This window comes from Epargyreus clarus, unplaced genomic scaffold (genome assembly GCF_041222505.1).
Source record: "Epargyreus clarus isolate Ecla_fem2 unplaced genomic scaffold, WU_Ecla_fem_2.2 ptg000007l, whole genome shotgun sequence".
Taxonomy (NCBI): Eukaryota; Metazoa; Arthropoda; class Insecta; order Lepidoptera; family Hesperiidae; genus Epargyreus; species Epargyreus clarus.
This window is the reverse complement of record NW_027332215.1, coordinates 23,594,108-23,606,698: the sequence shown is the minus strand read 5'-3', so window position 1 is coordinate 23,606,698 and position 12,591 is coordinate 23,594,108. Positions and strand designations below refer to the sequence as shown.

General features: G+C 35.3%; 1 protein-coding gene across 2 annotated transcripts in view; it reads left to right on the top strand.

The window, feature by feature from the left end:
- The window catches only part of LOC140743701 (coiled-coil domain-containing protein AGAP005037), a 275,840-nt gene that overhangs the window by 23,992 nt on the left and 239,257 nt on the right, over positions 1 to 12,591 (top strand). The window contains exon 1 of one of the 2 annotated variants that reach the window (XM_073075194.1): positions 383 to 756. The exons of the other annotated variant lie outside the window; for it this stretch is intronic. The gene's annotated coding sequence lies outside the window, so the exon portion shown is untranslated. Of the gene's footprint in view, positions 1 to 382; positions 757 to 12,591 lie in introns of those variants that run through there. 2 annotated transcript variants of the gene reach the window in all.

The window sequence follows — 12,591 nt, the reverse complement described above, 5'->3', positions numbered from 1 at the left end:
GATTCCCGGCTAGGGAAAAAGGTATTTTAATAAAGTAATGATGCAGTTATAGTTTTTACTAAAATCGGCCTCGTAACTCCTTTCAGCATTTTTCGCTAATCCTTATAGTTTCGGATTTGGCCCTGAAGGCCCATTTGAAAAATTCACCCTGTATATAAAATTCTCGTGTCACAATTTTAGTTACCGTACTCCTCCGAAACGGCTTTACCGATTTTCACCAAATTTTATATGCATATTTAGTAGGTCTGAGAATCGGCTACTATCTATTTTTCATACCCTTAAGTGATAAGGGTTGTTCACCCTTAACATTTTTTTGTTTATATGGCAACACGACGTTTGAGGGTCAGCTAGTTTAAATGTATAAAACCTATGTAGTGTAACTACTAAATTTGTAAATCTATAAATTTAAATATCAATACATTGTAATAGTATATAAATAACAATATAATTTCAACACGTAAATAACATAAAATTGTATAAGTCATATAATTCATTAACGGTATAAAATTAATTATGTATGTACGCCGGACAAACAGTCCCAATTTTATATAAGTAGTTTCGCTGTTCTCTGCTCGTTGCGCAGCTCTCGTGCGCAGGTCTGAATGAGCGGCGCGAACGCCATTTGCAATACGATTGAATGTAAAAGAAACAGTTCTCCGTTAGCGCCAATTTGGTAAACACGCATCGCTCCCTAAACCTATAAACCTAATACATGTGTAATAATGTAGTAAATATAGAATAAGGCAAGTGTAAAAGGTATGTAAAATTTAAATATGAATCGCATAATTTTAAGCCTGTTTCTTTTGCCTACATATTAACCACGTTCATATTCCATGAAATGTTGATTGCAAATTACGCACGCCCCTAACAATAGTTAAAGTATTATTTTCTACTCACCGGTAATAGGCTATTACGTATTTAGCTTCGGAACGTGCACATATTATAACCATATTTCAACGTTTAAATTGTTGTATCAAATACTTGTACCTAACAAACATTTATGAAAACATACCTATTCTTTGTTGCTACTATGTAGTGAAGATATTTTTGTAACATTAAAACAGTTAAGTAAAAGTTGAAAAATTACATGTATTGGTATCTTGAAAGTTAATAATATATCTTACATTATAATAAAACATTCTTTGTTGCGGTGATACAATTAAGAAACAATTTTATTGCCCAGCTCAGTTAGCTATAGATAACAACGTTGTTTTTAAATTCCAAGTAACATATATAATCGGGTAAAGTTTTTTTTATTGGTACATAAAAACGGTTAAAAAAGTTTTAAATGGACCTAAATTATCGAATTACGGACTGTAGTAAGCAAACATTTGTATATCGACTATTATTACTAGCAAGGGGGGTATAATAAATTATCATTATTAAATTTGGATAATATTAGAAACTAAATAAACGAAGATGTGTTCCACGAATATGCCATGAACATGAAATATTTTTAATAATAGGTATTTAACTTTGAAACTTGTAAAACTCATTGCATTTTCATGATTGCGGTAAGTCTTTGAAAATGTTCAAACTGCGAATATTATACTCGGAGTATCCCCCAACTTTTATGTGCATGTCAATGAACTCTTCTATACCAACCGAGTGCTTTGCACTCTGCATGATCGTGGTATCATATTAAAATATCGATCCTATGTAAGTCGTATTGAAGTAATACAACTTGTAATAATAGAGTAGGTGCCACGAATCTCTTCGAATTTAGAATGCGCTATGCCGTCATTCTACATCTAAATGACAAAGAAAAAAAATATCATTAGATTATCATTTAGATTTAATATTTACATTAACAAAACGATTTCAAACAATTAAATATATTATTGATTTTGCTTATGAAAAGAAAATGGCCTGTAGTAACCTTGATTGACCCTTGAATCTGAATACCCGTGCGAATTTTGAGATAAAAAGTGTACTTACCTTTTATGTATAAATAAAAACTTGCCTAAAGTTAAAGTAAATCCATAAATAAAGTTTCATCCTAGTTCTAAGGAATGTTAACTTACTCTCTTATCATAGCACTTCGCGCATGTTCTTTTCAAACGCGGTAGCTTTATATTATAAAACAATAACTACATATTGACGGGACTGAAATATCATTGCAATTTAATTTTACTGAATTTAACCCTTCAAATATTGCAAGCCGGTTAAAATCATTAACCAAGCTCTTGATCATCTAATTCCGCGTTTCCCAACCTGTGGTCCGCGGACCCCTGGGAGTCCGCGAGTATATGTATGGGGGGCCGCGGTGTCATCTCTGGACCATACTTAAATCGCTCATTAAATGCAAAAGGGCCGCTTTACAGCTTTTTAACACGCTTTTATTAGCTTGGGTTGTAACAGTAACGGAATCTTTGAGCCCGATTTCTATCCACTTTGAACGTTCAATTTAATTCAAAATTTTGAAGAATTATCAAAAACCGATGACAATACACGATTTTAATAATTTTGTACCATTGTCCTTATCAACATCCTCAGGATTAACGATTTCGACTTCAGCAAAGTTCATCGCAAGTTTAGATTGCAAATAATTATTGCTTTTTAGTTTCAATAGGCGTAACTGTTATAGCGTAATTTTTAGTTTAAAAAATAATAATTTTTATTTTCCCTATAACTCAAATGTTCTGAAACATATCTATAATGCCCTCTTGTAGAATGATTTCTAGGATTCCGTACTCAAAGGGTACTTATCAACATCCTCAGGATTAACGATTTTCGAGGCGAGATTTTTCAAGCACCTTCAGCAAAGTTCATCGCAAGTTTAGATTGCAAATAATTATTGCTTTTTAATTTCAATAGGCGTAACTGTTATAGCGTGATTTTTAGTTTAGAAAATAATAATGTTATTTCCTTATAACAAATGTTCTGAAATATATCTATAATGCCCTCTTGTAGAATATTTTTTAGGTTTCCGTACTCAAAGGTTAAAACGAAACCCTCTGCGGTCTGTTCGTGTGTCATTGGGCTTTATCTCTTAAATCGTAATAGATAGACACTTAATTTTTTTTACAAACGATGCATAATGGTGGTCGGTATAACAACAAATACTAAAAATTAATAAATAATTATAGTTCAAAACAACTAAAAAACACGTTTTTATGATAAAATCAACTAAAAAGTAGAAAATAATTTTTAATCTAAGAATCAATCCATTAAGGAACAGTAAATAGTATAATTGTGGAAAAAGTGTGGGGTGCTTTTCGAACCTGATGAGAAATGGATAATGGATATGGATGGATAATGATTTTATCATAAAAGCGTGTTTTTTAGTTTTTTGAACTATGATTATTTTAAACCACATACCTATGTGAAAGGCATTCTCTACTCTTGTTTATACAAAAAACAAATACAGAAACAGATTACAAGTAGAATCTGATTTGAGATTACAGCTTAGTAGCAACATCAACCCGAATACCCCTGATTTAGTTGCAAAAAAGCAACGCCAACCTTTACATTTTTTTTTCATATTTTTCATGATAAACAGTTATAATTACCTTCTATATTTGTTTTTTTTTGTATCTGTAATAACTAAAATAAATACCTAATCCGTTTTTTGCAGTTTATTTTATAAAGGGGGCCGTGAAAACTGTGCTTGTTTTCCTAAGGGTCCGTGGACTGAAAAAGGCTGGGAAACACTGATCTAATTTAGCTCATGGCGGTTATCCATTGAACAAACTACGTATGTTGTTCCGCATACAAGCGCGTAAATGTATTGTAAATAGTAATGGAATTATACTAATATTTTGTCCCATTTGAGTCAAATTTATTTTGAGTTGATTCAACCTTTTTTGTCTTTAGCCCTGTGAGTAGGTACGCGTCTTCGTTAATATCTGAAGGGGGCTAAAAATTGTTCACCAGTAGCACAGTATAAGGATCTACCAGTATTGAAACTCGGCCATATCCTTGAATTATATACCTACAGGTGCGCGAGAGTACGCATTAGGGCTGCGCGCCTACAATAATTTAATTCTAACTACGTCTAACTTTCTTATAGTTTTTTTTATTGTAAATATTATATTTTAGCCTTTAATACTATTATTAAAGGCGCTCCTTAGTAGGCGAAAGATTAACTGACAATTTGTTTTAGTGGAAAATGTAAATTAATAAGTTATAATAAATAAAGTGCAAATTAGTAGGTATGAAAAGTTATGTTCAACGAGAATACCTTTTGCTAAATTATCATTCGTATGTAATTTTACTTCGTCCTATCCATTTATTTATTTATGAATCCAGTTATTTTGCTCGGTAAAAAATCGAAATACCAATCTTTTAAAAAAAGAAACAAATCATGATGGGACTTACTAATACAGACGCTATATAATTGTTTAAATTTAAAAAAACTGCCTAAAAACCGTCAAACTGACAGCTCATGCACAGTACAAATATGAAAATAGCGTCAGTTAATCCCAGCAAAATACGATTACTATTATTATTTATTTACACTTTTAAATACGGAAAGCGGTGTAAAATTGATACAACTTACGTTGATTTTTATAGATCTTTAATTTGTTATTATTAACGGCGTAACCTTTTACGAATTTTGGCAGAAGTATATAGTAGAAGATCCGAAGCTAAATCGAACTGGACCGAGCTGATAATAGAATGAAACTCATTTTATAACGAAATTAGTACATTGGGTAATACATTAAAAATGGGTTTGCTAAAAAAATCCTGGACAGGATAATTTTAATTATTTTTTGAAAAATTTATTTTCATTTTGCAGACAACCCTATATTAACGTGTTCACAATAAAACAGTGCTTCTACTGATATAAAATTTTATCTATTATCATCATGAGTGAAAGTAGTTGCCAGCGAAATACCTGTTTATACCTGACAACCCAGTAGTTCGTCCACGTAAATAATAGGCAACCTAAAGCCTGCACATTCTGTATGTTTTTAACATTCACTCAGAATAGAATTTTCTTATTATCTTGATGTTGCAAAATTTAATTTTCAATTAAATTTTAATTTTTCAAAAAATAATTAAAATTATCCTGTCCTAGATTTTTTTAGCAAACCCATTTTTAATGTACAGTGAAACCTGATTAAGTGAGACATCAAGGGACCTGCAATGTCGTTTCACTTATAGAGGTATTCCACTTACCCAGTGTCTCAGATATACATACAGAGTAGATTTTGGCACATTAAATTCGGCACAAACTTCTTCGCGTGTCTTCCCACTTTCATAAACGGATATTAACTTCAGTTTTTCACGTAATGATAACGATTGTAGCTTTCGTTTTGACATTTTTCAAATAAACATCTGTATGATAGTAAAGCGAAACTAAAACTGAAGGTAATTGAAGCTCAAAATTTGTACTTACGTACTTGGAATTACGTGTGGAATTTGTGGGTAGAATAAGAATGAGTAAACAAACAATGTTATCTCAGTTACAGAGGTTTATGCATATAAAATTTACTCGCTGTTTCAGTTATAGAGGTAACTATGATGATAAATCGAAAGAACAAATCCCAGATATAGAGGTTTACCTCGTCCCACTAACAGAGGTAATTCAGTGCCAAAGTGTTGGGACCTCAGCATGAGTTCCAGTTATGGAGGTTTCTCACTTATCCAGGTCCCACTTAACCAAGTTTCACTGTATTACCCAATGTACTAATTTCATTATAAAATGAGTTTCATTCTATTATCAGCTCGGTCCAGTTCGATTTAGCTTCGGATCTTAGACCAATACAAATGAATAAGCATTAAAATGATAACTCCGTTTTGATGAAGCTGAAGCCAAACAGCCGTATACAACGCAATACGCTCGTGGCGTTTTTAAAAAGATCGCGGAAATAAATAGCAAACAAATAGCGACGTGTCACGTGACCACTCGTTTTGACGCGACACTCGCTACTGCAGCACTGCGAGAACCGCTTAGGGGCCTCGTAGATGCGCTTGTTTGTGTTTGATGTAATTATTATTAATACACTTTTAAATACGGAAAGCAGTATAAAATTGATACAACTTACTTTGATTTTTTAAAGATCTTTAATTTGTTATTAATTATGGCGTAACCTTTTACAATTTTTGGCGGAAGTATACAAAAGAAAAAAATTAAATGAATAAGCATTAAAATGAATTTAAAAAATGATAACTCCATTTTGATGAAGGCGAATTTAAACAGCCGTATACAACGCAATACTCTCGTGGCATTTTTAAAAAGATCGCGGAAATAAATAGCAAATAAATAGCGACGTGACCCCTCATTTTGACGCGACACTCGCTACTGCAGCACTGCGAGAACCGCTTAAGGGCCTCGTAAATGCGCTTGTTTGTTGAGTGTGCCGTTTTGAACGCTTTGTAGGGAGATCCATACCGTCCATATTTCTACTGCGCCAGTAGCGACGAATTAATATGATTCACAAAGCTGATATAAATTAAGAATTTCAGGATTGCAATCGACGATGTTGAATAACTTTGTAGATCATTTACAATATACATAAACCGCAGGACTAGGGACGTTTCTGGATAAATTAAAATATATGTTTTGTTGACAGGAACAATTTATCCCTCCTACTAATATTATAAAGGCGAAATGGATGGATGGATGGATGTTTGTTCGTACTTGTAGCATAAACTCTTTACCGGATTAGAATGACACTTTCCAATAATATAGTTTACACATCAGAATAAGATAATACACTAAAATTTAGAAGAGAGGTACTAGACACGGGTCATGGTCAGTCAGTCAGGTCACGTTTTTCATATGCAGATTGATAGTCATCACATCCTATGAGCACATTTTTTAAAGAACTCTTAGGTGTGTAAATTTACCTAACGATGTTTTCCTTCGTCCTTAAAGAAAGTTATAACTTTCCAACCACTGGACTATTACCTCTATCATTTGGTATGTACCAAATAATAATAAGGGCCTTTTATTTTTTCCTTCTGTCTGTTTTAGAATGATGAGTTATGGGAGCTGGGCGTCGAGGAAAGAAATGAAATAGTCTATTTCGCGAACGAATTTATGCGTTTATTTTACACTACACAAGTTTTACACAACTTGTAACGAAAAAAATAAATGATGTGATAGAGTCACTTTCCGCGATGGAGGTGAACTGTTCCCATGGCGGACGGCCACCCGGACTGGCGACGCGCCTCGTCCGCGAAGGCACGATGCAGCGTAAGCACGGTGTAGGGCTGCGCGATGCAGCCTTAACGTGTATGGCCGTCCCTTACACGTAACTAATGTGTAAACATCCATGATCATTCGGGACGAGGAAAATGGGCCGGGATCCCGGGAACTCGTGAAATTCCAAAGGTCCAAAAAAAAAGTGGTAAAGGAAAAAAACATTTTCAAGGCGTTCCAGCTTAGTCCTAGGGGTAACGATGCATCTGTAGCCTCAGGTAGGAATTTAATTCTATCTGGGGTTACAATTGACCATGGACGGCGGTAGCCGCTTACCATCAGGTGGAGAGCGTGCTCGTCTTATATATTAAGAAAGGACAAAGCTGAGGTCTTGTAAGTGAATTTGTTAAGATCACTATAATATTTTCAAATAGAAAGTATGTTATGAATTCGCCATTGGTGTTAACACCAAGGTTTTTTTCACTCCATCAGCTTCAATAAATTTTTAACGCTGCGGTGAACAATTGGGTCGATATGACACTACGTTCTGTTATTCGTAGAAGCCCCCCTGTCTGTCAGATCCCGCGATGTCGAACAATGTTTAAAAAGAAACAATTTGCCTTCATGTCCGCCTACCTTTACAATAAGTTAAATACAAAACTCAATATTTATTCTCTGTCCCGAATTCATGTTAAAAGGCTAGTAACACAACACTTACAGGAATTAAACTACGATGAAACAGAGCAATATATTCATCGATCGATTGTAGGTTCAACATTTAATAGATAACTGGTATTTTTATACACGTACACGCACTCACACACGCACACACACACACACAGACACGCACACACACACACACACATAAACCCAAATACATTCATTTTCTCATATTTAGTTAAGGCTTGAAATTTGTAATTCTTTCTTAAAAAATTTAATGTCATGTTTGTTGAATAACACACTGTATGAAGTTCCGGTGGATGAGCGGAGTACCTGTAACACAGGTCTAGAACCAAGTACAGGGCTCTTGCGACTTGTTAATGTGACTGTGTTAAGATCAATAAAATATTTTTATTATATTTTATTTTATTTTATTTTATATGTGTGACTGCTGCCGACTGCATTCTAACTTTGGCTGTGTACTATGTACTCGGACTAACAGAATCGCGGCTCTTTATACACAGTTTAAAATCTCGATGTACGTATCTACAGTTGATCTGATATCGCTGAAAAGCCTAGCACCGTAAAGTTTAGATAACATCACGATTATAGGTAATTATCAGCCTACTATATATCTATATATAGTAGTAGGCTGTCATCTGACCGCTAGTAGCTAAATTTCATGCGCGCTGCTGCGCTTTGTAACACACGTTAATTCAACTTCAGGTATTGTATCACTTGGTTAGCAGTTGTTAAACCTTGTTAGAGGCCTTATGGATAATGGATAAAATATTTGACATGGTTCGGCCACTAATCTGTATGTCTTTCCTCGAATCTGTATAGCAGAGTAGCATAGTATAATACGGTCCAGGCCTCCCGTAGTTGCAGGAAGTGGGCAATGCCCAGAAATAAGAGTTAGAAAGGTTGGAAACATAGAATCCATGATGATTTGAAAATTTCTCGAGTTCCCGAGAATTCCTGGGAAAATGTGGTCGGGAATTCCCGTGGGTCGAGAAAAAAAATATGCCGGGAAATCAAAAACCCTAGTCTACAGGTAAGATCATTAATATATTTCTTAACATGCGAAAATTCAAAAATATATCACATACAAATCAAAGATATATAAGTACATCACCGTTAACAATCTCGATACGTCGAGGGCACAGAACATGCCCCCATCATAGACACAATGGAACCGCTCATGTGATTTCTTTGTGCTACAAATAGGTATATTACAATGTATTCCATTCTGACAAAGAACGTTTTGAACAATACTATTGCATGAGTTTTATAAAACACAAACACAACCAATAAGTCTATGGATATCATAATTTTGTAACTGGATTAAAGTATCCGCGTACGGTCAAGTTGTGTTAGCAGTAGCATTGTGCTTTATTTGTATGTTATTCGATTTTTGTAGTTGAACTTTACATTCATTTGGGAAATGTCGACACCACTAAGTTGTTTTTTTTTATTTTTATATAACAGTAGTTATATTTTTGTTTTAGTTAGGATTCTATGATACCATTCTACCAATTTAATTTACAGAATTTACATTTACTTTATTATACGTAGTTTATATAAAACCTTATATGTTTAATATGTTTCCTTTTAAATTCATTTAGTGCTGTTGGGTTCGTCGCTTCGTATATGTGTATCGCATAGTAGCTTTCCTGTGTAGCTTTCCAATCTAGTCCTCAGAGGTAACATCTGTTGCGCAATTTATTATGTATTATAATATAAGTTATTATGACGCTCGAAATTGAGCGTGCACAGTACAGAGGCCTCTTTTTTCTTCTCGAGGGGGAACTTTCAAAAGGTACCCGGTGTCTTGGGAGAGACACGGGGTTATGTGGGATTTTTGCAGCAAGCGGGACAACGCGCTAAGAGGACTCCGGTTGCGTTCCTTTGGAGATCCCGGAGTCCTCTACGCAGCGCCGAGGACAGCCACCGGGGGGTTTTAGTGCGGTAAGAATCCCACATAGCCCCGTGCCGCTCCCACGGCATAGGGTACCTTTTGAAGGTTTCCTCCTCGTAAACAAAAAAAAGGGTCATTTTGTCACCACATCTTACATCCCACACCTCGGCACGACCTAATTCCACGGCTTAAGAGCGGTACCATCATATCTCGTATCATCGTCTCTTGACATATTATTCTTTTGATGTATTTTTGTAATGTAAATATTGGGTACAACCCCTGGCCCCTTCTCATTTCAACCTTCGTTAGCATATATTCAAAAAATATTAGCACTTGATTGCATCCCCTATACATTTTTCATCAGAGCGTAAAACGCCGGTAATAGCAGGCACGTCGTGTCATGTATATCAAGCAAAATGTGCTGAATTTTAATAAGTTCCTGTGACTCGAACAGTTAGATTGCTTGCATACTAATTAGATTAAAGCCCAGCAAACGCTGCAGTATCACTATGCTTACGTAAGAGCGAGGAAGATTAAAACGTAATCCACGCTGGTGCAATTGCTAGCTGAAGGTATTCAGAAAATGCAACAGAACAAACGCCGTAATATGGGACGGAAAACCGCTTTGTACCGACGCAGTGCCATGGTCCCGGTACTGCGTCGGTTTCACCCAGGTTTTATAAGAATGAAATTGCCTTTTGATTGTAGGCGTTTGTTTGTCCTAAAGCGAAAGTACTTGTGATCTGTTTTTGAAATTCACCGTATATTTTTCGTAGTAATTTTTGCTAGTAACTCACTTTGTACAAACTTTAACAAAAGCTTACATTTTTTCTTCTTATTTTGTCGTAAATAAGTTCCTAATTCTAGAATGTAAGCCACCTGAACAATGGGTTTTTATATCCCACTAGTGGTCTGTTTCCACAATCTAGAATCTAGTAATGCTATATTAACTCTTTAGAAGGCATAGGTGCTGTTTTTAAAATTAAAATCCAGGTCCTGCCATGTATAGTAGTAAAAATACTTACCTATAAAAATACACAGTAAATGTACATGAACGTACGTGACACACTATGTGTTCATGTGTTTAACCCAACCTGCGGTGTAGCTGATCAATGTTTATTCCGTTTGTATTCCGCTGATATGAACGACTTATAAGAGCATTGTTTTATCACCGAACACCACGTTTTTCGCTATTTGTCTACGTCCTTTTAATTCAATTGTATATTTGATTTGGTTTTCGCAATTTACTCTGTTGTTGTACCAGAGATTTTCCAATTATTTTATCAGGCGTGAAATATCACACCATTCGAGTCATATTCTTCATGTATGTATATCAGTGCTTACTCAATTTCAATATATATGCATTCCAAAAAAACAACAGAAAGAAAGAGTTTTTTTTTAAATAGTGTTTCACATAAAAGTGAAATATCAGAACACAATCTCGAATAACTTGACAATGCAAAGTTAAAGAAAAGAACTGGTAACGAATGAAAAGCGTACAATCGCCTCCAGAACGCTTCGAAGTGTGGAACGTGGAAAGCCATTATCTCAACTAAGAATTGTCTCGTGAAGGTGTCTCTGCTTCCGGAAATTCCCAGTCGCTCTCGAGTGTCGGTGCTGCGAGTAATGGGGTAGCTCTGACATGCTCATCGATTATGTCACCGTTTACAAATCTCTTTCTGTCTAACAATTTTAACAAGCAGGTTGCGTTCAATATACACATGTTCAAATATATATACATGTTCAAATATACACGAGTTTGTGTGCACTTGAGTCGTCGGATACTTATTGTTGTGAACGAAGCTTTGCGTATAGATATAAAATTGTAAATAATATAATTTCGTTTGTGAATTCTGCTGTCAGGTCGAGTGACGAGTGAGTGTCGAGACTTGCCCAGATATTATATCATGAATATGAATTGAGTTACTGCACTTATGTTCAGCTCATAATGCATTATTCCTCAGAGATTTGATGAAAAATAATATATTTTCTTAAAAAATATAAGGTAGGTTATTATTAAAGATTAATATTAATATAAATACTATATGTTGCTGCTTAGTACCATACGATTATAACCACTATGGATATAATGCTTATGTCAATATTACTGGCGTTGGGCCAATGCACCAATTTATGACCAGCAGAGCATGCTGATTAACCTATTTAGATGGAAAAGCATTTTATGATAAACTATTTTGGCATCTACCAATGTATTATTGTCATTATTATTTAAAATACACTTAAAAGCTATTAACCCACTGCTAGGTTCGGTTCTGCTTTTATTGTGAGATGAGCATATTCCATATCGCATTAGTTGACCAAGTGCAGATTGGTAGACTTCATGTACTTATGATAACGTTATAGGGAATTGTCACGTATGTAGGTTTCCATACAATATTTCTTACATCAAACTGATAATATACACGTAAAAATAATCTTTACTACTTGTATAGAATTGGAACCCCGGGTCTTAAAAGTGGACGGTAGTTACCAATACCAATGCAATATCCAATGCCGAAAAAATAGCTATATTTCAATATATGTATGTATATTGCTAATATTATTTGTTGGGGACCCGAACCCGGGCAACACCGTCAACCTCTGGTCCGGGAGGCTGTCCCGCCAACCGGCGAAAAGTCCCGTTGCACGATTACCCTGCCGGAGTAAGAGACCGGAGTGGAGCTGGGTAGTCGTGCACGGGGGGGACCGGGGGCCCTTCCGTCCCCCGCGCCAGCATCCCACATTACCACTGTAAGCACGGCGCTACGAGACCCGCACTTTGTCCCGTGGAGTGTCGGCGGAGCATCGCAAATCCTTTCTAGTCCTTCATCTCTTTGAACCACCAATGAAAAGGCAAAAAAAAAAAGGAAAAGGTATTCACAGCGGCGACCTCCTTCACACTTACTGTGGATATGTGCAA